This window comes from Aythya marila (assembly GCF_965140915.1).
Source record: "Aythya marila genome assembly, chromosome: 1".
NCBI lineage: Eukaryota > Metazoa > Chordata > Aves > Anseriformes > Anatidae > Aythya > Aythya marila.
This window is the reverse complement of record NC_139042.1, coordinates 205,404,109-205,427,946: the sequence shown is the minus strand read 5'-3', so window position 1 is coordinate 205,427,946 and position 23,838 is coordinate 205,404,109. Positions and strand designations below refer to the sequence as shown.

At 41.0% G+C, this 23,838-nt stretch overlaps 1 protein-coding gene across 2 annotated transcripts in view; it reads right to left on the bottom strand.

Moving 5' to 3' along the window:
* EXOC4 (exocyst complex component 4) overlaps positions 1 to 23,838 on the bottom strand; it is a gene marked incomplete at its 5' end in the record, with an annotated part of 369,114 nt that overhangs the window by 165,750 nt on the left and 179,526 nt on the right. The window lies entirely within an intron of this gene.

The following is a 23,838-nucleotide window of genomic DNA, read 5'->3' as shown; positions in this document are numbered from 1 at the left end:
GTGCCGTTCAGCCAAGTTGTTAAAAGGAAAGTTTTCATTTGCTTCCTAGTTTTATTTCTCGGAAGTCTATAACCGATCTCCAGTAATAAACAACATTATTAAAGAACAGAGAAACTAACTTGCAGGAGCAGGCGAAAGCAGAAAATCGTGTATAGGCCAAAATTGCTTCCCCTTTCTGACATCATTCTTTGACCTTTGATGTATTTCCAGCCTGTGCAGATCTGAGCAGGAGAAGCTGGGAAATTAAACCGATTTCTCCTCCGTGAGAGTTGTGTTGAGCTGTTGTGTTTCTATTTTTTGAAGTCTGCAGAGCACGGTCCACACCTTCTAGCTTGCAGCCCCAATTAGAGTAGCAAGAGCTGAACTCAAAGCTAATCCTAAAGCGACACAAACAGCAAACCTGATGTTTCCTTCAGTGTGTAATCATGAACAGCTAGAATAAAACTTTTTAATTTTTTTGGTTTTAACTAGGATATGAGAGAAACATAGATTATATGGACTTCAGAGGACTATCAGAGATACTTACCAAAGGAAAAAGATGAGAAAAAGGGGCCTGTTCCCCCCAGAATTCCCCCTTTCTTAAACAACAAGCAATCAAACAAGCCAAGATTGGTTCAACACAAGGAGACGTCTTCATATATAGTCACCTGAGGAAGATCCTGCACACTCGAGACTTCTCAGACACCCAAAAATGGGCCATGTACAACAGCATCCCACGCTCAGCACTCGATCCGTTTCCAGCCTCATCGCCTTCCAGTCTTGTTTCCAGATTCACTTCACCTCTGATGGCAAATAAACCTCTTCCCTCTCAACCTTCTGCTTCCCAAACAGAGACACAGTACAAAACCTCATCTAAAGTCAAATTTGCTGGAAATGCATTTCCTTCAGCAGACTCTACAGGATTTTTGGTGTTTAGATAATACTGGGGTAAGCAAGTTACATTTATTAGAATGACACCCATGGTCCTAGCTGCAACACAACAGGCAATTCCACAATGAGAGGAAGGCAGACACAGAGACAAAGAAATGGCCTCGCTCCTGATGAGCAATTACACTTTGCTCATCCCCATTCCTCCCAAAACACCCAGCATCCATAAACGTGCCATTAGGGAAGCACTCAATGCCCCTGCCCTAATTTGTTTAGTCCAGCTGTTGATTCCTCCGCACCCCCTCACCATTCCCCACCCCTGCACAACAATTATTTAATAAGAGAGGTTTTTCTGCAGAGAAAAGAGAACAAATTTTGCCCAGGAAGGTGGAAATCTTGGCAAAAGCATTTGTGTGACTGTAATCAGCCTGCATGGGGTTTCCAATTTCTCTTTTCATTAGGCAGCCACTGGCTTCTTTTATTCAGAGATGTGTACACGGTGGCAGAAGAGATCTCTCTAGTGGGTTTGCTGATGCCATCCTCCCCCTCCTAAAAATAACCAATTGAGGCTATTCCTGCAAGACGCCTTTCATGTGCTTGCTTGAATAGGTTATGTGAAATAGCTCCTGCATACCGAAGCGTACAGAAAGCTTTATTCTCCCACACGGGAAAGGATTTATTTAACCAAAATGAAAAAGCAACCGAACAGAAGACAGATATCCTCCCATACAACCGGGATTTCCAACCGTCTGAATGATATGTAAATTATATTCCTCTTTTTAATGTGTGGGCCTAGTTGGAAGAGGTCCCAGTCAAAACCAGCCCCTTTCTCGTTCAACGCATCCGCTGTGTGTGCCTGCGTAGTCAACCAGATTTGATGACTAAGGGTGGGCACAAATTTTCTTGCAAAATTGTGGGATTCGTTTTTTCTACTAAATGGTTTTCTTTTCACTCGAAACGTCCATTTTCTCCATGAAAACCTGATGTTTTGCTGGAAACGAACGCTTGCACCTGAAAATGGAAACCTTTCGGTCAACTGGAAATTCAGCCAACATGCCTCGTTTCCTTTTTTCTTTTTTAACCACTTCCCATCAACTGACGCATCCTGTCTCCCATGACGTGATCTGATCCCAACAGATCCTCCTAATGATGCTCTACAGTGGCTCAGCCACAGGGCAGAAAGTTTTAGCAACTTCCCAATGCCACTGCTGATGTTTGTAGGATGTTTGGAGTCTTTCCCATGTCCTTATAACCCTAAAGAGTCAAACCAGCCAAGAGAAAAAGCTGAGTTATTTTCCCCCCCCTTTTTTTCCAGTATAGGATTGATTTCCCATCCAAATATCCCCCTCTGACCAGGCTGAAAGGTATTGCTGAGAAACTAAAAGAGAAGCAAAATTATTGAAATAGGAACAACTTGGGACAGAATCATTTGTTCCTGGAGGAGATCAAAAGTAGCAACAAAGGGATTCAGGAGTTAACTTGCAAGACCCACGATTACAAAAAAAACAACACATATTATTTTTTAAACATGGGGTGTGCTGGATTATTGACAGCTTAAAAAGCAGGTAAAAATTGAAGTACAAATCACTCCATTATCATTTCACTATTTTATTCTGTTATTCGTCTTTGTGCTTTTCAAACGCTTGATCAAGAAATAGATGGAAGAGTCTCCAGACAGGTTGTTATTACTTTTATGCCGAAATTATGACTGCATGTATTACAGCAACAGTATCTGAATTGCGATTTTTTCAAACTTATTTTCAAAGTCTCTGACTTTGTATTTTTTTAAGTATTTTTTTCATGTATTTTTTTTCATGTATTTTTTTTAAAGTCCTCCTGTGCCTACAGCCTAAATAGAGTGCAACTTTCCTAAATAATTCCTGTTGAGTAGAAATCTGCTCTGAAAAGCAAGTGCAAAACCAGATGAGATGCAAATGCCACGGTACCCTCAGGTCCCTGTCTGCTGAGCTGCTCTCCAGTCACTTGCTTCCGAATCTGTACCCATGTCTGGCGTTACTCCATCCTTGGTGCTGCACCCGGCATGTTCCTTTGTTGAACTTCATGCAGTTGATGATTGCCCAATGCTCTAATGTATTTAGAAGTATCTGCAAGACCTCTTGTCCTTCCAGGGAGTCAACAGCACCTCCCAGTTTTGTATCATCAGCAAATTTCCTTCGGATGCATCCAACTCATGCATCTAGACCGCTGATAAAAACGTTGAGCAGAACTGGCTCCAAGACTAAGCCTTGGGGAACACCAATAAAGAGCTGCCATTTGGAGCCCCATTCACTACAACCCTTTGAGCTCTACCTTTCAGCCCATTCTTCAACAAGAATACTACGTACCTGCTCTTCTTGCAGTTGTCCAGAAGGATACTGTGAGGGATGGTGGCAAAAGCCTTGACAAAATCCCCAAAAACTACACCTACCACCTTCCCTTCATGCAATAAGTGGGTGATCTTAGCATAGAAGGAGGTCAGATCAGTGACACAGGACTTTCTTTTCATGAACCACATTGACTGGAGAGGAGGAAGCGTGCCTTGGAGTGGATTTTAGTAGTCAGTGAAGAACAAAGCACGGGTATCCCAAGAGCTGGCAAATCGTGCACCAAGGGACATTCACTCCACTCACATCTCTTGCTGTCCTCACCTCTGCTTCGACGCTTCGGGTTGAGCTCATATGGCTGTACATTCCTCACTGCCGGCCTCATTACATTCAGATCCCGGTGCTAAGCACGTTGTTAAGCATTGTAATTCTTTCTTTATTAGATTCAGGTATATAAATGGCATCCCAGGGAGCACTGTGAATTTTGATCATTATTTCTTTACTCGAGCTATGTTCAACTGCCTGCTGAGAGGATGATCACCAACTTACCCCGTGCCCCTGTGGGACCCATTATTTATCTTATTACATTTTATAGTGTGGAGTAAATAAATAGCATTAAAGTGCTAAATTTATTCATCAAAATGGGTTGCATTAGAATAGTGGAGCCATTTCTTAAATGAAGGAAATGCTGTTAATAGACACTCTATGAAGATGTGGAAAACATTCATTGTAATATGGCCGTAATAAAGCAGGCCTGCTCCGAATTGCTGATGACATTTCACATGTGTGGAGCAGGACACTGACACTTTAATATCTCCACTTCCTCACATCACGTCTATCCCATGCAGCCCAAGAGAGCCGTATTAATTATTTTGGTGTCATTTCTATGAAATTAATTCCAGTCATTATTAGAGCATGCATATTAAGCAATGATTGCCTGGCTGCTTGAGAAAGGGCTTGGAAAATCCTACACACTGGGAGGAAACAGAAGGATGGCGATGGTCATGCAGCGATACAACCGTTTTCATCTCAAATTTTTTTGCGGTCTTTATGCAATTAAGTCGCCGTGGAAGCAGGTAGGAAGCGATCCAATCTTCACAGGGCAGTGAGGCAAAGCAGACAGAGCCAAGCAATTTGTGCTGAAGGTAGGCACGGCAGCAGTGGGAGATCTGTGATTAAGACCAGGGAGGAGTGGGGTCCCATTTCCTCGATAAAAGCATCTGATTGACATCAAGTGTTTGCCTTCCTCTAAAATTTGTTCTTACAAAGAACAAATAAACTTGCTTTTTCCACTAAAAACTAAACTGAACTGTACCAAAAATATAATGTGGAGAGAGTAACGTCTTGGTCCTGCTGTTGCATTGCACTTACTGCAAAACAAAGTTAACATCTCCTTTAATTACCCTTAACTTACACAAGTCATCAAGGTAAAATATGTATCTCCAGAGCAGACTATTTAGAGCTCTATCTACCAACCATGAAGACATTCTGCAACTTGTTCACCTTTAAAGTAAATGTAATACTTCAACAAATGTTGCTGCTCTTCCAAGAATTGGACCGGGATGAATTACATGTAGGTACCAAGAATTAGGGACTGGGATGCCTACATCCCTTCCCCACTCTCTCTGGGGAACACACCATACTTAGCCCACGCAACTGACATTTCATTTTTCATTCTAATTTTATTGTCGACCTCTAAGAGCTAAGCAAACAAAGCACAGAACAGGTTACTCCACACAACACTGCTCTAGATAAGATGAGCTGTCTTTTCAAGACAGCAGCATGATGTCTCTTTGTCTCGTGTGCCATTTTGATTAATTTATGTTATTAGATCAAAAAAGATTCTTAAACCAAACAACCTGTAATAAACAAGAGTCGAGACCGACACCAGCAGATGTCTGAATAAGCAGAGAAGAAAAAAGTAAGATGACAAACTGTGTCTTTACACCCATTAATTCCTCAGCCAACATTGGCCAAGTGGCTATTTGCCCTTCCAGCATTAATTCACGTGGTACACTTATAATAGATAATAACACAGATAATAACCACATCCCCCTCCTCAGACCTCATTTTGCTTTCTAATTACATTCAGAAGAGGAGACAAGAAGTGAAATTCTTGCTATCGAGCCAACCCAGTGCAGAGTGGGCTTGTAATCTGTATTTCTCTTCCAAAGAAGACTTCAGCTTAGATCCAAAACATAGCCGGGTCATTCCTGCGATGACAGATGGGTCCCATCGGGCACACACATACCTTCATCAGAAGCTTACCACTCCAGTAAAACTCATCAATTAAAGTGGTCCCCAAAATGCCCAAATTAACCAAAATACCACTAGGATTTACCTTGAGCATGTGCTAGGTGGTGCCTACAGTAAGCAGATAATATCATAAAAAGCATTTTATTAAAGCTTGCCTGTAAAAACCAGCCAATATACACAAAATAAATAGGAAAGGGTAGATGAGATGAGGATAGTCAGCTTAAGATTGAAAAGAGATGTGGCTTTAATATGTCGTTATACAAATGAGTGAAGCAATGCCATTGTGGGAAGCATTCCTCCTGTCTAGCTGAAACAATTTCCCTGAACATGACACAGTAAAATAAAATTTATAAATGTTAATAAAATTTTTTTAAAGGTCAGGTCAGCATTTTCTGTAACATGTGTCGGGGGGAACCGAATACATCTCAGCATCGGGTCACCGTGGGACAGCACTGACATTAAAGAGCGGAGGAACAGCAACTCTTCTAGTAGTGAATTAGTTGCTGCAACAAGGTTTGCTTCCCCCTCCCTTTCAGTCTGGTCACTCTGATGCGGCAGCAAAGGAACCGAAAGTTTAGTGAAACGAATCCTCAGTAGGATCGTGACACCAGTCTGCAAAGCTGGATAGCTCTTAAAAAATAAGAGTAAGCAATCACTAAAAGTGTTGTGAAATTCCAGTGATTTATGCATGATGCGCAACAGCAGAGAAGGGGAGAAAAGGACTTATTAAAGCGTGTTTAAAGTCAAGGATCAGACTGCCCGCCTCTTTGAAGCTCGACTATAAAGGAGGACAAGTAGCAGGGATTTCGAGATTCGTCGCCACGCACGCATCCCGGGCTGAAAGGCTGTGATTGTTACCTTCACCCTTCAGCGGCTTTGCTTCGCCTTCAATGAGGGAGTTATTTTTGTTGATCATTCAGTGATTGTCGCAGGGCGAAGATGACATGTGCTGTCAACAGAGGGTGTCCAATTGGTTAAACCCGAGGATCAGAGCTTGTAAGGCAAATAAATACATGGTGCAGGTCTCGCTGACACCTCAAAGGCTTCAGACGCTCAAATTCATTGGAGGAGAGGGAGAGACGGAGGGCGATGGTGCCATTTTAGCTGATTTTGATAACAGGTTAATCTTTTCAAAGCATGCATCCTGCCAGCCGTTAATAGCTACACACAATTTGTTCTCAAACCTAAAACCCTGCACACTCCACATCTTCCCTTAGAAGATTTCTAGAAGATTATAATGGAGTGGAAACAGCAATACAGGGATGCCGTTCATTCACACTTAGATGTCTCAGCCCTACTGGACTTGACGGCATCCTCTTCCCACATGCAATTTTGTTGTAATTAACCATTGTGAAATGCGGCCCAGAGAAATAAAAATTGTCCACCTTCACCTTAATATACCACTTAAAACATATTTAAAGCATAAAATAATTAAAATCATTCTTCTGATAATAAATTAGCCTACTAATTCTAATAAATACTCTGTATTTTTGAATATTTTAATGCTTTGACTAGAGAAGTCTACGGGATAGCCATAAACTCACCACGAGCATTGTCAGATCTTCTGCATTTAAATTATTTATGAAAAGCTTAACGGGCATTTTTAGCTTTTCCTCTCTGTGCTTCAGTCTCCCCTTCGCCACAGATACAAACATTTTATTATATTCAAATGTTTTCTGAAAAAATTAACTGGCATTGGATGCAAGAGAAGAGTCTCCATGCGATCTTGAAAGAAGACCGTAAGTTCCATTAAAACTAGATGTATGTTATGGTAAAAACAAAATCAGCTTCTGTTTTCAAGGAGACTGAAAGCATTATGATATAATAAAATTAATGACAAATGTCCATATCCTTTCATGAGGTTCACTGCACTAATCCTCTGATGAGCTTTCAATAGCAATCCATGGCCCCACAAGTGTCACATCTAGATGAACACTACAAACTCATGATTTGGACAGACAAAAAACTCTACACGACCTCAACATAACGTAAGAAAATGCACACAATCTCCAGATGATGTAAATGTTACTAGATTCATTAAACTTCAAGCCTCCCCCAAATTCTTAGACATTTTCAAGGCTCCTTTGCATACAATTAACATTTCAGTCTATTTTGTTCAACCCTCTGCAAACTGGCTCGTCAAAATGCTGTGTGTTTTGCCCTTGAACTACGAGCATCAATTTGGTGTTGAGGCAACAAAGGAAGTGCTGGAAGGAGAAATGGGATGGAGAAGTTTGAGGTAAAAGATAAATATCTATTAATGCTCCAGAGGATACCTCGGGACTTCAACCAAGGTAACTCATTACCCTGGAACTTGCATGGTCTGAGCTAAACCAAAGATTTGGGCGTTTGTTTTTTTCCCCCCTAAGGTTTATCAATATCAGAATAGAACTTTGATTCTTTACCTAGGAGACATTATTTGCATGTCATCACATAATTATAAGACATGCTTACTTCTTTGCACTCTTTAGTGAATACTGAAATTATGGAAATTCTAGGATCAATGACAAAAATCAGAGGTTTCAAAAACCACCCACAAAGCTGAAAGATTTCGTGTAGATGGAAAACGGGAAGCAAGATAATTAGGTCATGTCCTTTCTGACATTTATTTTAGTAAGCAGAGAATCAGATGGTGTTCTTTATATGCAATTCAGAAGCTGAAGGAGTATATTCATACTGCACTTACCCACGGATAGAATTGAACTGTGGGAATAGATATTCCCACCTATTTGACATGCAGCGCGAGAGCGAATTTCTCAACACGTTTATTAATATACTATCAGCAAACGTGCAGATTTCAGTATGAGTTTAGATCTGTTCTTGTGCACGAGATGAGGACAAGTGTCCAGCAAACAGGCTGATGAGCCCTTGTTAAAGCTCACACATGGAAATAAAAGGCAAGGCTCTGTGGCACTGGAAATTGATGGCAGTTGGCAAACAAACTCTCAAAGCATCAGCAATCAGGTCTCATAAACTACAAATAAAGGCATGAACTTCAGCTCTGTGTCTTTGTAATCTGTAACGTTAAGAAAATCAGTTAAAATCCAGGGGGAACAGAGAGAAGAGAAACAGCTCTCAGGTCTAATCTTTCCAAGCAGTTGTGAAATTGGGCAGACCTAAATGCAGACCTGCTCCAGGGTCTCTCTCTCCCATTCTCTCTCTCTTTCTCTGACCTAAATTTTGTGGTTTTTCTTACCGAGCTGGTTTTCTGCTAAATTTCTGCAGCAGCAACGGAATGGAGGAGAACCCAGCACTGGTGAGTGATGCTCTCACTGAAGCCACCTCCATCTCCTACGAACGCTTCAAATAGTCCTTGAGGACTGGTGACCCAGTCAAAAGGACCAGTTGCAATGAGTACACACATCATGGTGTTGCTGTTTGAAGACTTTAGGGAAAAGTTGGCTTGACTCATATACCAGCAAAGCTCAACACCTCCCAGTAACCCAGGAATTTATGGTTTTTAATTCATCTTGTGCTAGATTTTGTGAAAATAGATCAGGCTACACCAGCACTTAGCTACTGTAGGGACCTGTATAATAATAAAAAGTACCTGATAGCACTTACATTGTTTCAAAGATTAAATAGCCTCCTTGGTGCAAGTGAGAAAAAAGTCTGGAGAAATAGCAAAAGAAAAAAAAAGGGGAGGGGGGAGATGGGAACACGTGAAAAGAGAGGGCATTTTTGACCTATATACCAGTGTGCTGTTTGTTACACACCAAATAGCTAAAACAAAGGAAAAACTCAGCAGGATTTAGGTACAGTAACTTGTGAAAGGCAGTGATTTTCCAGCTGAGGAGCACTGACCAGATCTGCTGGCACCACAGGGAAGCTGTGCTAATGCAAAGGCCTGAGGACACCATCCGAACACGCACTCATGTGTCCTGGGCGCACTCCAGCAGCAGCCAACCCTAACTCCTGCCCCAGAAGGCTCCCTTAAAGCGTGCAGGCTTCATCTATTTCCATAAAGCAACATTTCCTATTAAAACCAAAGTGACACTGAAGTCACACACCCCTTGCCAACGTTCGGTCTGAGCCTTCTGGGCTGATTTCGAGATGTTACACACCAGAGACAGTCCCTGAGCCTGAAGCTTCACTTCTTGCTCTACCCCTTGGCCACCTCTACCTACCTCCCAGATCAATCGTGATGGACCTCAACACAGGAAAAAGCCACGGTGTCCTTTGTAACGATGAAAATTAACGGCCTGTGACACAACTGGGCTCCCTGGGGTGGCTTGTCATACAAGGTGGGAATTTCACCCCAACTTTGTAATAACATGGATATCAAAAACGTCAAAAGATTTACTGTAAAAAGCACCTCCGGGCCAAGTTCACGGTGATTTTCATGTTATTGTTTTAGTTTTTCTTTTTTTATACCCCTCAATACACATTGCATCTAATGGGTAACACAATTCACAATTATAAAACCAAAAGCTACAAGGAAATGACTCTTGCGTGCCCCCAACCACTCTGCTGCTCACAAAACCAGCTGGCTCCTTGTTTTGTGCCCACCTGCAGCTGCACTCTGCTTCTCTATTTCTTTTTCTTCAGGGGCTGCCTCCTGGATCCGTACCTTTCAAAAACTGCACTGCATTCCTTATCGTGCAATTATTTTTAAAGTTGTATGTCAGTTCTAAAAAAGAGCAACCAAATGATAAGACACAGGAGACGGAAGAATTCAAACATATGCTTTGAATTGCATAAACAACAAAGATTGTTACAGTAAAAGCCATCAGAAACTGGCAAAAAAAAAATAAATGTAAAATGAGCTCAACATAATTAGGTATTTAATTAGAGCACCAAACCATTACTGATATGTCCTTTAAATTCGGGAATTCAAAGCATATAAATTAAACCGAAACCTTTCTATTTCTGTATGGCTATGTGCAAAAAAAAATCCTCTACAAAAATAACTCCCTAGGAACCAGTTTCGACGCCCTTGGGTAGTGGCAGCACTTTGTATCTGAGAATCTGGAAAAAAATAATCTAAATAAAGTTCCCCAAATCCTCCTCTATTAGAGAAAGGAATAGAATAATATATTTTTTTAAAAAAAACAAACCCTCTCAAACCCTCTTTTGTTTCAGTGGTTGTGTTGGAGCAGCAAATGTCCTGGAGGAGGCTGAATTAGAGTACAGAGCTACAACATGGACCTAGAGCAGAAGAAGCCAAGAAGAAGATGCAAATCTTTGCCAGTGACCATGGCTCTGGAGGGATTTTGCTAGAAGGGCTAAATCAGAGCGGTAAAGAACATTTACGAGCTGAAATAGATGTGCAGAAGCAGCCTTTAAGGACAGACCTAGCTGACAAACCCTGCGCTACAAGATATTAGCTTATTTACATCCTGCTTAATCAGTCTTCTCTTTCCTTTCATCAGGCAAACTGGCTTAATTAACAATCAAAAAGCTCCCAATTAGAAACTAAGGAATAAAACCCACGGAAAGGGCACCCATTTATAAACAGAGACAAACAGCATCACTTAGCACTGCCCTGCTTTGTTTTGTACAGAGCCAGGGGAACACCGCAACTACACTCTCTCCTCGTGCAATTTATTTAAAATGCTAATTCAGTAAAATAATAATATTTTGATACTACCAAAAAACAAAACAAAACAAACAAACAAACAAACAAACAAAAAAAAAACAGAGGGAAAGCAATAATGAATGACAAGGAACAAAGAGACCCAATGTACTGAAGTTGCTACTTCCTAAACCAACAGTTTCCAGCAAAGCTCCTCTATCCACACCCAAGAGGCCCGTATCTCTGTTGAGATCGAGCTTCAAAATCAATCCTTGGGGATTTGAGTGCAAAAAGACTTAATAAATTGGCAAAAATCCTGGCTGAGCATGGAACCAAACCTCAATCCCCTAAACTTACCGTCTCTTTGCAACCAGAGCCAAAAAAAAGCTACGAATGGGTTAAATCCCAGCCGTTTATGCACAACATCTGATTGTCCTACTTATAGAACAACAACAACAAAATCTTTCCCCTGGAATTCCAACGGGGGAGCTCCAGTTTGAGGGCTGTGAAGTGACAACCACTAATGACTTCTGACAATTTGACTCGTTGCGGTGTTGAGCTGCTGGGACTTGCCACCCGATGCAGGGAAGTCTCAGAAAATGCCCGGTAGCGACACTCACGTTGTCTTCTCCTCGTGCCAGATGCTAATTCCATCCAGAGAGGGATTTATGTCTATAAAGCTCTGTAAAAATCCGCTGTCACCCCCAGTTATCCCAGTTTGATTTCATATCAAAAGGAAAGGAAAATAATATATTTTAAAATGCCTTTAAAACATGGGCATGTTGCTGGTAAGACCTACCTGAGCTTTGGGAATTCAAAAGAACCATAAGAAAGATTTTATTTCATGTTCATCTTGGATGAAGAAAAACACCTCTGTTGGTCTTTTCACCTTTTTTTCTGGCAACATATGTTAAATTCAACATAATAAATAAAGATAAATAAAGAACAATCACTTCTTAAATGCCATGGGCTAGGGGAAAGTCTGGGTTTGCAGTATGAAACCCATCGTGAAACCATAGATGTACCATGCACCTCCCTGCAGAAAAAAAGAGGCTCACTTTTCAGTCAATTTACATCTATTAATCAATGATCTGGCTAAAAACGTGTAATATGTATGTGGTGTTTTAATTCGTCTTCCACGGGATGCTTTGTTACGCAAATAAATTTGGTATGTGAAGAGGTGAGGAGTTGAACTTGTCCACACAGGGATGCTTCCACCTCACAGCCTGCTCTGCAAAGCGTAAAAGGGGAAGAATGTGTAAAGGTGCCAGCTCACCTGTGGTAATCCTCACAAATGGACGGCATTGCTAGGGATTATAATTAATTTCTGCAGTGGTAATAGGGCTGTAGCATGGGGTTTCAACAAAATCCAACTTTGCTGCTTAAATATTTTCAGGAATTTGGGTGTTCTGCATCAAGATTATACCAGTAGGTGAATGTTGCCGGGAGCCACACCTGTATTCAGCAGACTTGAGATTTTTTTTCTCTCCTTCCCTCATCCTTTGCCAGACCAGGCACATGACTGAACCACCTGAGCACACAAATTTGGTAGCTCAACCACCAATGTTCTGCTTGCATCTGTTGATTCATTTGTGTGCATATAAAAGCTCAATGCAGACTGAAACCTCTGCCTTGTCAAAAATTTTGCCCCATCCAGCATTTACCACGACCTTTCCTCATGCAGAATTAGGGGCAGCCCTACCCGAGAGAGTTTTTCTCTCCTAGCTGGTACCGTAGAAAGGTGAAATGAGCAGCAATCCCTCTGGGTTTCAACACAAAGAGGCTTCCTGGATCGTGCTTTATGCACAGCACACAACATTTTCCAGCCTGGGTGTGTGCGCAGGGGACTCTGAAATAGCTTTTATTTATCAGCCCTCCAGGCACGTTGCTTACTCTGCCAAGCTTTTGGGAAGGTTTAAGGGCACTGGAAGAATTTACAAAAAAAAAATAACAACCAACAACCGCCAACCACCCTTCTTTTTGTTTACCTAACTTATGTGATTGACATTTTTAAATGATATTGTACTCTCAATAGCTATTGCCTTCAATTCAAAGAACTTAGCTACATTTCTTCAAAGATCATGTTTTTAACATTGTAAAACGCTTGATGGCAGGTAATTACAACGCATTATCAGAATAACTCAAATACTGCATATACCACATTATAAATGACAACCAGCAATTAAATCTATTACTGCCTTTCATCAAACTAACCAGAGAAAAACATTTAACTATTGGCCTGGGCGTATCTAAAACTGATAATAAGTACCCATTCTGCTTACACTAACAATAGTTCTCCATCCTTGACAACTTCTATTTATTTTTTTAATATGGAGGAGACGCCAAACATCTTCTTTAGGAGGCTCTGGAGAGATGCATGGGACTGATCTCCTCCTATCATACAAAGAAAAACGTGTGTTTCACGTGCCTGTGCAAGCAGCCACACGGCAGCACCCGTGTTCAGACCTGGGGACGTGATGGGGAGGGTGCAGAAGGGACACTGGGGAAAAAAGCAGCCGAGCAGAGGTTGGATGAATTGTTTTATCAGCAGATCACATAGGCGACAATTTTGGCACCTCTTCTACAGAAGAAAGATGGACCCTGATGAATTGGCAGCAGAAAATATCCCCCAATACTCAAAGTGCCATGAGGAATAGGAAGAATGCTATTGAGGATGGAGATGGAGCAATGATTTGGGAGCCTGGTGAAGGAGAGGGAGAGAAATAGCGATGTTAAGAAAATAGCGAGTAACAATCTAGAGATTCCTTGCAATTAATTAACTTTTATTACTCTTTTTTAAACAACAATTTGCTTTCAGTTCACATTACTGATTTGCAAGAAGCGCAAGCCCAGTCTGACTCTCTGAGTGAATTGCAAACCCCATTTTCATTAACATCAATTATGCGGCGTGTACCGAGAGGGATGCTTTTCACAATGAGGAATGAATCGCAGTGATAAACTACACACCCCTGTAAAACTAAATGAAGAACGGCTTCAGCCTGAAGACTAGTCTCCATCATTTGTAAGGATCAAGGAGAAGAGGCTGATGTTATTTCCTCCCTGTAGTATTATAAAATTTCAGAAAATTTAAGCTTTCCTTCTCCGTGTAGCAGTTTGCCTTTCTACACTGTGATCTATCTGGCCATCAACCAGACCTGATCACGGCTGTCACTCATCTTCATCAAGATGCAGACGAATGGTGACTTTTTTTTTCCACTCTCTGTAAGCCCAGGAGACTTATTAGAAGAGAAGCAAATCTGACATTTCCCAGTCTTTCTTCCTCCTTGGTGTATTTAGTGTTATTTCTCTCACAGGAGGTCTGAAATTTTCCTTTATATTCTAAACAATTACATCGATGTAACATCTTGTGTCCGCTGAGCTAGCTACCTGCCGCAGTGCTAGAAATTATAAACTTGGGTATCCCAAATCCAAGCAACAGTTTCTGAGGGATCTATACTTATTCAGCAATGTTATTTGACCTTATGGAGTGTAAATGTTTCACAGAATTTCACAGAATTTTCTAGGTTGGAAGAGACCTCAAGGTCATCGAGTCCAACCTCCAACCTAACGCTAACAGCCCTCCACTAAACCATATCCCTAAGCTCTATGTTTGGTTGCTTTTAACTTTACAAACACTCACTGTTACTGCAGAGGAAACGAGTTAACTGAAAAAAGGTCAAGAAAAATGATTAAAATCGCTAGGACACTCAGCCAGTACCTGGCCATCATTAAATTTTACTGCACACATAGCACTGCCAGCCTGTGTCTTCTCTGAAGGCTTTTTCTCCTATGATGAATCAACTGGGACTGCCTAAGAAACGTAAATAAGAGCATTTCTGTTCAGAGATTATAAAATCATGGAATGATATAATGTTAGTTTCAGTTATTAATTCATGGATTGATTCTTAAGTCACAATAAAGGCTCAAAAAGAGATGGTTTTAGCTTCTGCTATTTTGTAACATTTTACTATTTCCATATTTATATAAATAAATCAGAAACTCATCTACCTGAAGGTACAGACAGAACGAAGGCAATGGCCTCAAACGGTCCCACTGGGCTCCCAAAACCTCAAGCTGCCTCTACCACGAGCAGCACCTGAACCTGCAGGTCCATTTCCAAGGTTCAATTCCCACTTGTATGTCACCGCCTAGATGTTCTCCAGGAACAAAACTATTTACTGGTGTCCATCCACTCAAACCAACATCCATAACGCTTGGACAAGCTGTGATTCCTGGAGCCTACCTCCACAGAAACCCAGCCTCGTGCCCTCCTATTAATGCCCCGTCCCTGAGCCCAGAATCACTTAACCAACCATAAACCCCCCCCAACCAGCAGCACAGCTAGCTGCCTGATGTGGCTGTTCATCTACAGATGACAAACTACTCAATGGACCCGCGGAATAAACGTTATCTCCGACTTGCAGATAAGGGAGCAGAGGCAGAGGTGATTAAACGGTGTTGGATCTGAGGTCTGAGAGCATTTCCATTTGGCTCTGCTGCCCCTGAGCATGAGGGGGGTACCACTTCTGTGCTAAGAGGCTCCCAGCAGGTGCTCCAGATTTCAGACCATCTCGAGAAGGAATATTCTCATTTTCAAAGCCAAAATAAAAATTTGGCTTTCAGGAATACAAGCCAACAATAAAAAAATAAAATAAAAATCAATAAAAGGGACTAAAAACCCTCTACAGTGGGGCTTGGTGATGTTTGCTGCTCAGGAAAACCTGCTGTACTTCTGTTTAAGCAGATGAAAATGTATTGCAGCAGCCTTGTCACTGTGTGTTGTTACTTGGTCAAAACCAGACCCCAGCATCCTACCAGCTAGGACAAAATACATTTTTTTTTTTTTTTTTTAATTAAATGAACACATCTTTCTTTCTCCTTCTTTCCTTCCTTCCATTTTTAAAATGTCAGAACCAAAGCATAAAGGTGAAAGAACTTGTTTACTTAAATTACAGGTAAGGGGAGGGGGGAGCAGACCTGCATTTCCCAGCTGACTTCTTCAGTTCAACATTTAGCATTATTTCTTTCTTTTTTATGGTTATATGCAGCATGCTTGTTCCAACAGCTTCTTTAAAAAACAAAATACCAAATTCACTGAATGAAATGAAGTTACCACATCACCCGAGAGCCCTGACACTTCGGTGGTGGATAAACAAGAGCAGAAATTGCTATTGTAAATTTATTTCATCCTGGGTGCATTCATGTGCCCCAGGAACCCACCCCAGAGCCAGGGCATCCTTTTCCTGCTCCCACTCCCACCAGGTCACATTGCTTTAAGGCACTTTTCAAACAGCTGAAGAGGTAGGAAGGAGAAGAGGTACATACACAAGCAGGGAAAATAGTATATTTAAATGGACTGAATGGATTTAAATCAGAAATCAGGAAGCTAACGGTGCTGTTGAACAGGAGTTTGCTTGCACAGGAATTATGAATCACAGTGGAAATTTCATAGGCACCCACTTCACAGAGGTAGTAAATAAATTAGAAGACTAAAAATTTAATGAAGAATCCAGTATCTAATACATGTTATCCAAAGGTTTCACTTGCATTTCACAGAGAGGTTCCTATCTCTGCTGTAAGGAGCTTACAGGTCTGGTCACAGCCTACCAGTATTATTTAATGTCCTTCACGATGATATTTGTCCAGCATCTCAGAGGTGATTCATTCACCTTTTGCTCCTACCCCACCATGGCAGTGCAGGATGAACATCCCTGTTTTACAGGCGTGGAAGTCAGGCAGAGACAGAAGAAGTGGTTTGAAACGTGGTCGGAAGGGGAATATAGAAAGAAATGGCTAAAAAAGCTGTTTTAATAATTGGTAATTAAAGCAGTGGAAAAGGGAGCACAACCAAAGATGGATCTGAATAAGGAATATACAGAGGGGAGAAGGACGGGGCTACAGAGATGTGCAGAAAGCTGCTCAGAGCTTGCATGAGGCATTCATACCACTTTTTCACCAGGTGTAGTCCTCAAATATCACCCACATTATACATACCCTGCCCACACAGCCTTCACTGCCACGCTAGAGGACCGCTCTCCCAGCCGAACTAAGCTGTCACAGCCCTGTCAGACCCTCCAGAGCAAAACCCATTTGTCCAGAGGCAAAGCTGCAACAAAATGGAAAAGTCTGGACCTTGATTAATAACAGTGGGAATTTATGACTTGCGGTTCCGTTCCACCTATTCCAAACCCGCAGAGGATTTATGACTGTTTAACTCACTGCTTCATCCACAGCGCCTTCATCCCTGGCTGTCGCAGAGCCAGGATTTCCAGGTACCCAGCAATGCACTTCACGCTGAGGTGTTAATGAATTGACATCTATAAAAAGCTTGCAAGTTATCTGATGAAAGGGGCTGCAGAAGTGCTTAGCAGTGGTATTACGCAATGTGCAATTACTGCTAATCTATCCGGTGTTCAAGATGCCGGGGAACCCAAAATAACTAAAATAAAGGCCCGCTTCTTTCCTGCAAATTTTATTTATGACTGTTCTGCAGATTGCTAAAAATTACAGAGTTTTAAATGAAACCCCAAAGGAACATTCCACCAAAAGCTTGTTTTGGGTATGGCTGAAAGCATGCTCTTCCATGAGATGACTTCCCTGCAAGGCAGCTCTTGCAGTGCTGCAAGGACTTTCCTCCTGCTGCCCCAGCAGCATGCAGCACTCAGTGAAATCATAGATAGAAACTAAATACTCTGAAAATCTCTCTTTTTCCCCTGTTAATATACATGGAGGTGTTCGAATTTCCCCTCTGTGCTCTGGGATAACTGCTGGACTTCCCCAAATTACAGAATTTTACGTTGTACATAAGAACACCAATACACTACCAAAGGCTTTTCCCAGAAGATCCTTAAATGTGTCATCTATGTGAAATAAATTTAATTTAAAAACTAAAAATATAAAGCCTTTCCTTTCAACTGTGCATTCTTCTGATTTCTCAATAGGGGAAATGGAACCCCAAAAGCTGTCACCCTGGGTTTTGTATCTTCACTGATAAAGGCAAGCACAAAACACAGAAATCACTTTTTTTTTTTTTTTTTTTTTTTTTTTTAAGCACAAAATAGCTCTACTCTACTTTAATAAAAAATTTATAAAGCTTTATTAAAGTAACTACATTAGCTCTCCTCAACATTTCAGGACTATCATACCGTGAGTGAGATTTAAACCACATTAGGTTTTCACCCTTGTATTTCTTCTACTATGCTCAGGGAAAGCCCTCACTGATGTATTTTCTGAATGACTTCCATAAACAGATTGCAAACCTAGAACTTGCTTCCTTTTTTGGGAAGAAAATAGAAAAAAAATGCCTTTTTTTTTTTTTCTTTGCCAGCTATGCCTTATGAGTTCTGCTGTTTTGCACACTACTTAAGTGTAAGAGATGTACTTATTACATTGGAAATGAAAACTAGTGACATCAAAACAAGCTTCAGTTGCTGTGGAAGTTCATTCCCCAGTGCCAGAGGAGCTGCCAGAAAAGCCCTGACTCCTGCACAGGGGACCCTTACCTTGTGCTTGAACAGTTTCATACACCCTGAGAAGCCAAAGCACTAAATATGCATCTCAGAGGAAAACTCAGGATCCCTAAAATATTCCAAGCTTATGCCATTTTGTACTTAAGATCCTCAAATTAAATAAATGGATCCAATCTTCCCTTCCAACTTTCCTAAACAGAACGTTTTTGGGAGGAGCTGCAGACTCCTTTGAGGGCAGAGACACCTTTGCATAGAGATGTTGAAAAATGAGAGGGCCAGACAATCTCCAACCACATGAAGTTCAACAAGAGCAAGTGCCGGGTTCTGCACCTGGGATCAGACAACTCTGGATACGTACAGACTGTGGGTCGAGAGGCTGGACAACTCTCACAGGCAGTGTTTGATTTTTGGGTTGTCCTGTGTGGAACCAGGATTTGGACTCAATGATCCTTGTGAGTCCCTTCCAACTCAGGATATTCTGTGATTCTAAGAAAAAAAACACTTATGCTTCCAGTTCTAGGGTGGGGTTGGGGGAGAAAAAGGAAAATAAACAGCAGAAAGAAAAAAATCTGTAAACTTCAGTGCACGTAAGACCCCTTTCAATCACATTTCATCTCCTATTTCTTGAATATAACACCTACAAACTTCTGCAGAACGTTCTGTGTAACAGTTTAACACTTAACCGGTTAAAAAAATAAATAACTAAAAACGTGATCCATGGTCCAGGCTTCCACTGTACCAGCTCCTTTCCTTGACTCTCAGCTGCAATCTGAAAAGATGACCTTCTTGTGACAAAGGAAGGTTACTCCCCATCTCTAATCACATTCTCGCACCTGTCCTGCTAACAAGGTGCCATTGGGTGATTATAATTTACAGCCAGTTTGAACTCGCACAAGACTCGAGATTCTTTAGAAAGCAAGCTATGCATTTTACATGTCTCACCTCACGGGTCCCCGCTACAATAATCCGCACCGATTCGTTTGCCTGCCTGGGTAAAGCACCAACAGCAAATCAGGCAGTCACTGCCTGGGTGTTTGTACTGGAGAGGTGTGGATTAAAGGAATAAAATAACTTTTCCTAGAGGCGAACAAAATTTTACATCAAAACAGAGCTTAAAAAAGCCAAAGAATTTCATGTATATTGAATTCTCTTCAAGAAAAATACACATATTTTGTACAGGCTGTAAGAAAAATACACTGGTAAACGTCCTAGTAGGATCGCCTCTCAGAGGCTTTGACTGTTTGGCTGATGGGTAAGGAAATGCTCTGATGTAGAATTATCGGTCCAGTGACATGGTGTAGAAATGTAATAGGAATTCCCTGACTACCTCCTAGGTCTGGTATTGGACAAGAAGCACTAAATAAATTTAAATAAAAACTATCTCCTTCCTTGTGGAAGGTCCTTCCTTTGGTCCTCCATGGGCTGCAAGGGGACAGGCTGCTCCACCATGGGCCTCGCCACAGGGGATCTTCTGCCCCATGGCTGGAGCACTGTCTCCCTCTCCTCCTCTCACCTAGGTGTTCACAAGGCCTGTTTCTCTCACAATTTCTCCTCACTCCTGTGCAGCACTTTGCTCTTTCCTAGCTGTGCTATGACAGAGGTGCCACCATCTTTGCTGACAGGCTCAGCCGTGTCCTGAGGGGGAGCCATTTTGGAGCTGTCTGCAACAGGCCATGAGCAACATGGGGCAGCTCCTGGTCTCCTCCAAAAGGCCACCCCAAAACCCCAAATCCTCCTACTAAAAGCCAGTACACTTCCAGTCATCATAGCTACTATCACCTACAAAAAAAATACAATATTTAAAGAAGAGATTTCAGGTTTCTAGTTGGCACTTGGAAGAGGTCAGTTTGTAACTGAGAACATTGGACTTCTAACCTCAGCTGTTAACAGGAACTCAAATGGAAAGCTAGGAACTGTATTTGTAGAAGGTAGAACAAAAGCAGCAGAAGGTTCAGCATCAAATGATGATCTATGGAAACAGCAAAAGCGGAAGTCAAAAGCTGTCAGTATCAGAAAAACTAGATCAGCTCTAACCTATGTATTCCCTTTGGGAATTATGGACACCAGAGCTAAAAAGGAAAATAAAACCCATCAGCAGAGAGAAACTGTTTCACAACCACTAACAGTAACAAAAATTGACTGCATAAGGACAAGGAGTCACTCTGCCTTCTGCCTTCTCTGGTGGCTCATTACACCAGGATGTAGAAAGATGTGGTTCAACTTAGTGCTTCTCAACGTTTTTAGCCCTTTTTTCAGACTTACTGCACAGGAAATACAGCATTGCCATTGCTATTTCCAGGCCAAAGATCATATAAACCCTTGGTAGTATAAAACTTTATATGTTTTTGTTTTGGCTCAAGTTTATTTCAACAGCAACAAAGCTGCCTGACAGGGAGATTATTAATATCTAACCTGTTTGTAGCTTCACCTTGGGTTTAAATAATCATTTTTTTTCCCCCAAAAATTTATACAATATATCGTGATGGTGTAACAAAATTAAGTGGTCACTGCATAAAGAAGAATCTGTGGACCCATAACAAGAAAGTGCTGGATACAGACTCTTGGACAGGACAGAAAAACAACAGGAAGTCTCAAGAAGAAGGAAGTTCTACCATGAACATCCACCTCTCAGCAGAGTTGAAGACAATTCACCTGAACAATGCATTGGAAAGGCTAGCTGACACCAAAGAAAGCTGTAGATACTAGAGAGCTTATGTATGTAATTGCTAATTAAATTACTGAAGAGGATTCAGTAATAATGGAATAGTCTGGTCTATGCATCCACGTTTTATATCTATTGATTTCACCGTAAGTGTGCTGGTGAAAGCATCGTTTAGATTAACATCTTCATAGAACCGTGCTGGCTTTTGCCCATTTTAAATTTTGGTGTAACACTACAACAAGCTTAAAACGTCAAAAATAGCCTTTCTCCAGCCCAACATCACTTCTTCTACTTGGAGGAAACCTCATCATTATACTCAGCCCAGTATGCAATCAGCATTTTTTTTTTTTCCAACTTCTTAACGCACATTCAGCAGTGATGCTCATCATCTCTTTGATAACGCACCAGAGGAACAGATCTACACAAGGTTTGCTGGTGTATCTCAAGACTTGCTGTCAGGACATGACTCAAGTCTTGTCATGCAGTATTCAAATGGAATAAATAAGGCACTGAAAACTCGTATGACTAAATCTCTACTTATACTACAATGAAAATAACAGTGTTCAGCAATATAGGGAACTCTAATCTTACTCCATGAAAACATGAGTTAAATTGCTAGAACTAAACCTAACCAGTGTTTCTATTAAGAAATGAGCTGAAACTACTTTGTTGGCTTGATGAACATAATATGGGTTAGAAGTAATTAGCTATCATGGAAATGAATGAATGCTGCTCTCAGCTATTCAGTGCAAGTTCTTGCAAATGTCAAATTTCTATGTTGCTTCAGGTTGTATTTCATCCGAGGGAAAGGAGGAGCTGGAGAGATGTGAAATTTCTGACAGGCTGTTGATTTCCTGTATGGATGAAGCATGTTTGAAAACTCAAAACTTGACTGATCTGCTGAAGCACATTCTCTGACAGACAATATAAAATCAATGCATCACATATTAAGAGGTTTTTTTTTTTGGCGTGTAAGAGTTTTTGTTTGTGTGGGAGGTGGGGGGGATCGCTTTATTTTCTGTCATCGAAAATGAACAGCCTTACCTTAAGGTTTTTATAAACTGTCATCTTTAATCAGACACACACAGTAGGACTGTCAGTTCTCATAAGGCATTGGGGGAATAAAAAAAAAAAAAGCACAAAACGTGAAGCTGTTCCCCATCCCCTTCCCGTGCACGCGCCCCATTTTTGCGATGGCCTCAGTCAGAACTAAACCTTTTCTTAGCAGTGTCACAACAGCAAGCTTGTCTGAAATGTGTCTTTATAATTCAGCGACGCAGACTTTATGAGAGCTTGTCAAAGGGAAAAAGAGTTAGGATTCGCCTGCAAGAAACATTCATTCTTGCTGTTGACAGATATAAAGTACTAAATGTCAACAGCGAGGAACTCGTCAACCAAATGTCTTCTAAACACTCATTAAACCAGGGGGAAAAAAAAAAATAATTCAGTAGGTGGGTGTCAAATTGCTCCCTTAAGATTTTGTTGCTTGCGATTGAGGTCAATTGAAGTAAACAGTGAATGTATGAAAAGTTGCATCGAGCACCTGTCATGTTCAAGGACGAGTATTAACGATTCCAAAATAAAGACGTGAATATTAAGCAGCACGATGACTCCTGGTATCATAATGAGAAGCAGCACTCGAGACCTCCTGATCTGAGCCCCATTTGCCTTGATGCACTGCAGAGCTTGAGGGAAGGCACCTTCTCCCTGCCCCAGTAGCCTTGCTCAGTAAAGAGAGAATACCATCTACCTTGCAGAAGCAAGATTTAGATGAGCTAAGTGGTATTTCCCCCTCTTTTTGAAGATAAGGGGCATGTCTGAATGTTAGACTTTAAACCATTCATGAAACCTGGATAGTTATATTCTGAAGGGGTCATTGGCATTAAAACTGCACTAATTATGTTTTCCTGTGTAAGAGCATCTTGAATTTACATCTTTTTTATTTTTTCTTAACCCCTTCTCCTCTGAATATTATTCATTGGGAAATACAGACTTCAGTCAGTCCGTATTATTTTATAAGTTCCATCTCCCACCTTGAGTCAGTTTTATTGATTTCTCTAAAATCGAGTACTTTGCTTCAAGAAGCTAAAAACATCAGCTCTCATTATTTACCATTATCTGCGCCCTAAGAGTATTTGACATTTTCCACCTACTTCAATGATAATATATTACTCTTAGACTGATAAAATGCCACACATTTTTCTTAACAATCCTGCTATCATTTAACATGCCCTCAACACACTAAAAGTAACTAACAAACTAATCAAATTCTCACTCTCCTTTTGCTTCCAAAGTAACACATTCTGCAGTATCAAATATTAATTTTATAGTACATCACTGTAAGATATTACAGCATATTTTAAAATTAAACTCTTTATTATTACAGCTGTAAAACTAACTAATAAGAGGGATTATCAGTGACATACACGTTCTTAATTATACGCGCAGCTCTGTATCAATTACAGGTATGCAGCTATGAACACTGCTCAACTGCAGCAGCAGTTGATGTTTGCAAAGGCCAAAGGACTTAGATGTCCCCTGGGAGCTGGTAAGGTCTTTGCCATTGCTGCCTAACATTTTGAAAATAAACAGAGGATTTAAACTCTGCATACAGTACCTTTCATCTTGACATATCCTGAATTAAGTAGGAGCTTTGACGTGATTATTTCTAAAGCATGGAAAGCTAGACATCACTGTTAATACATGTGTACCTGCATGTACGTATATATCCCATATATCATGTAC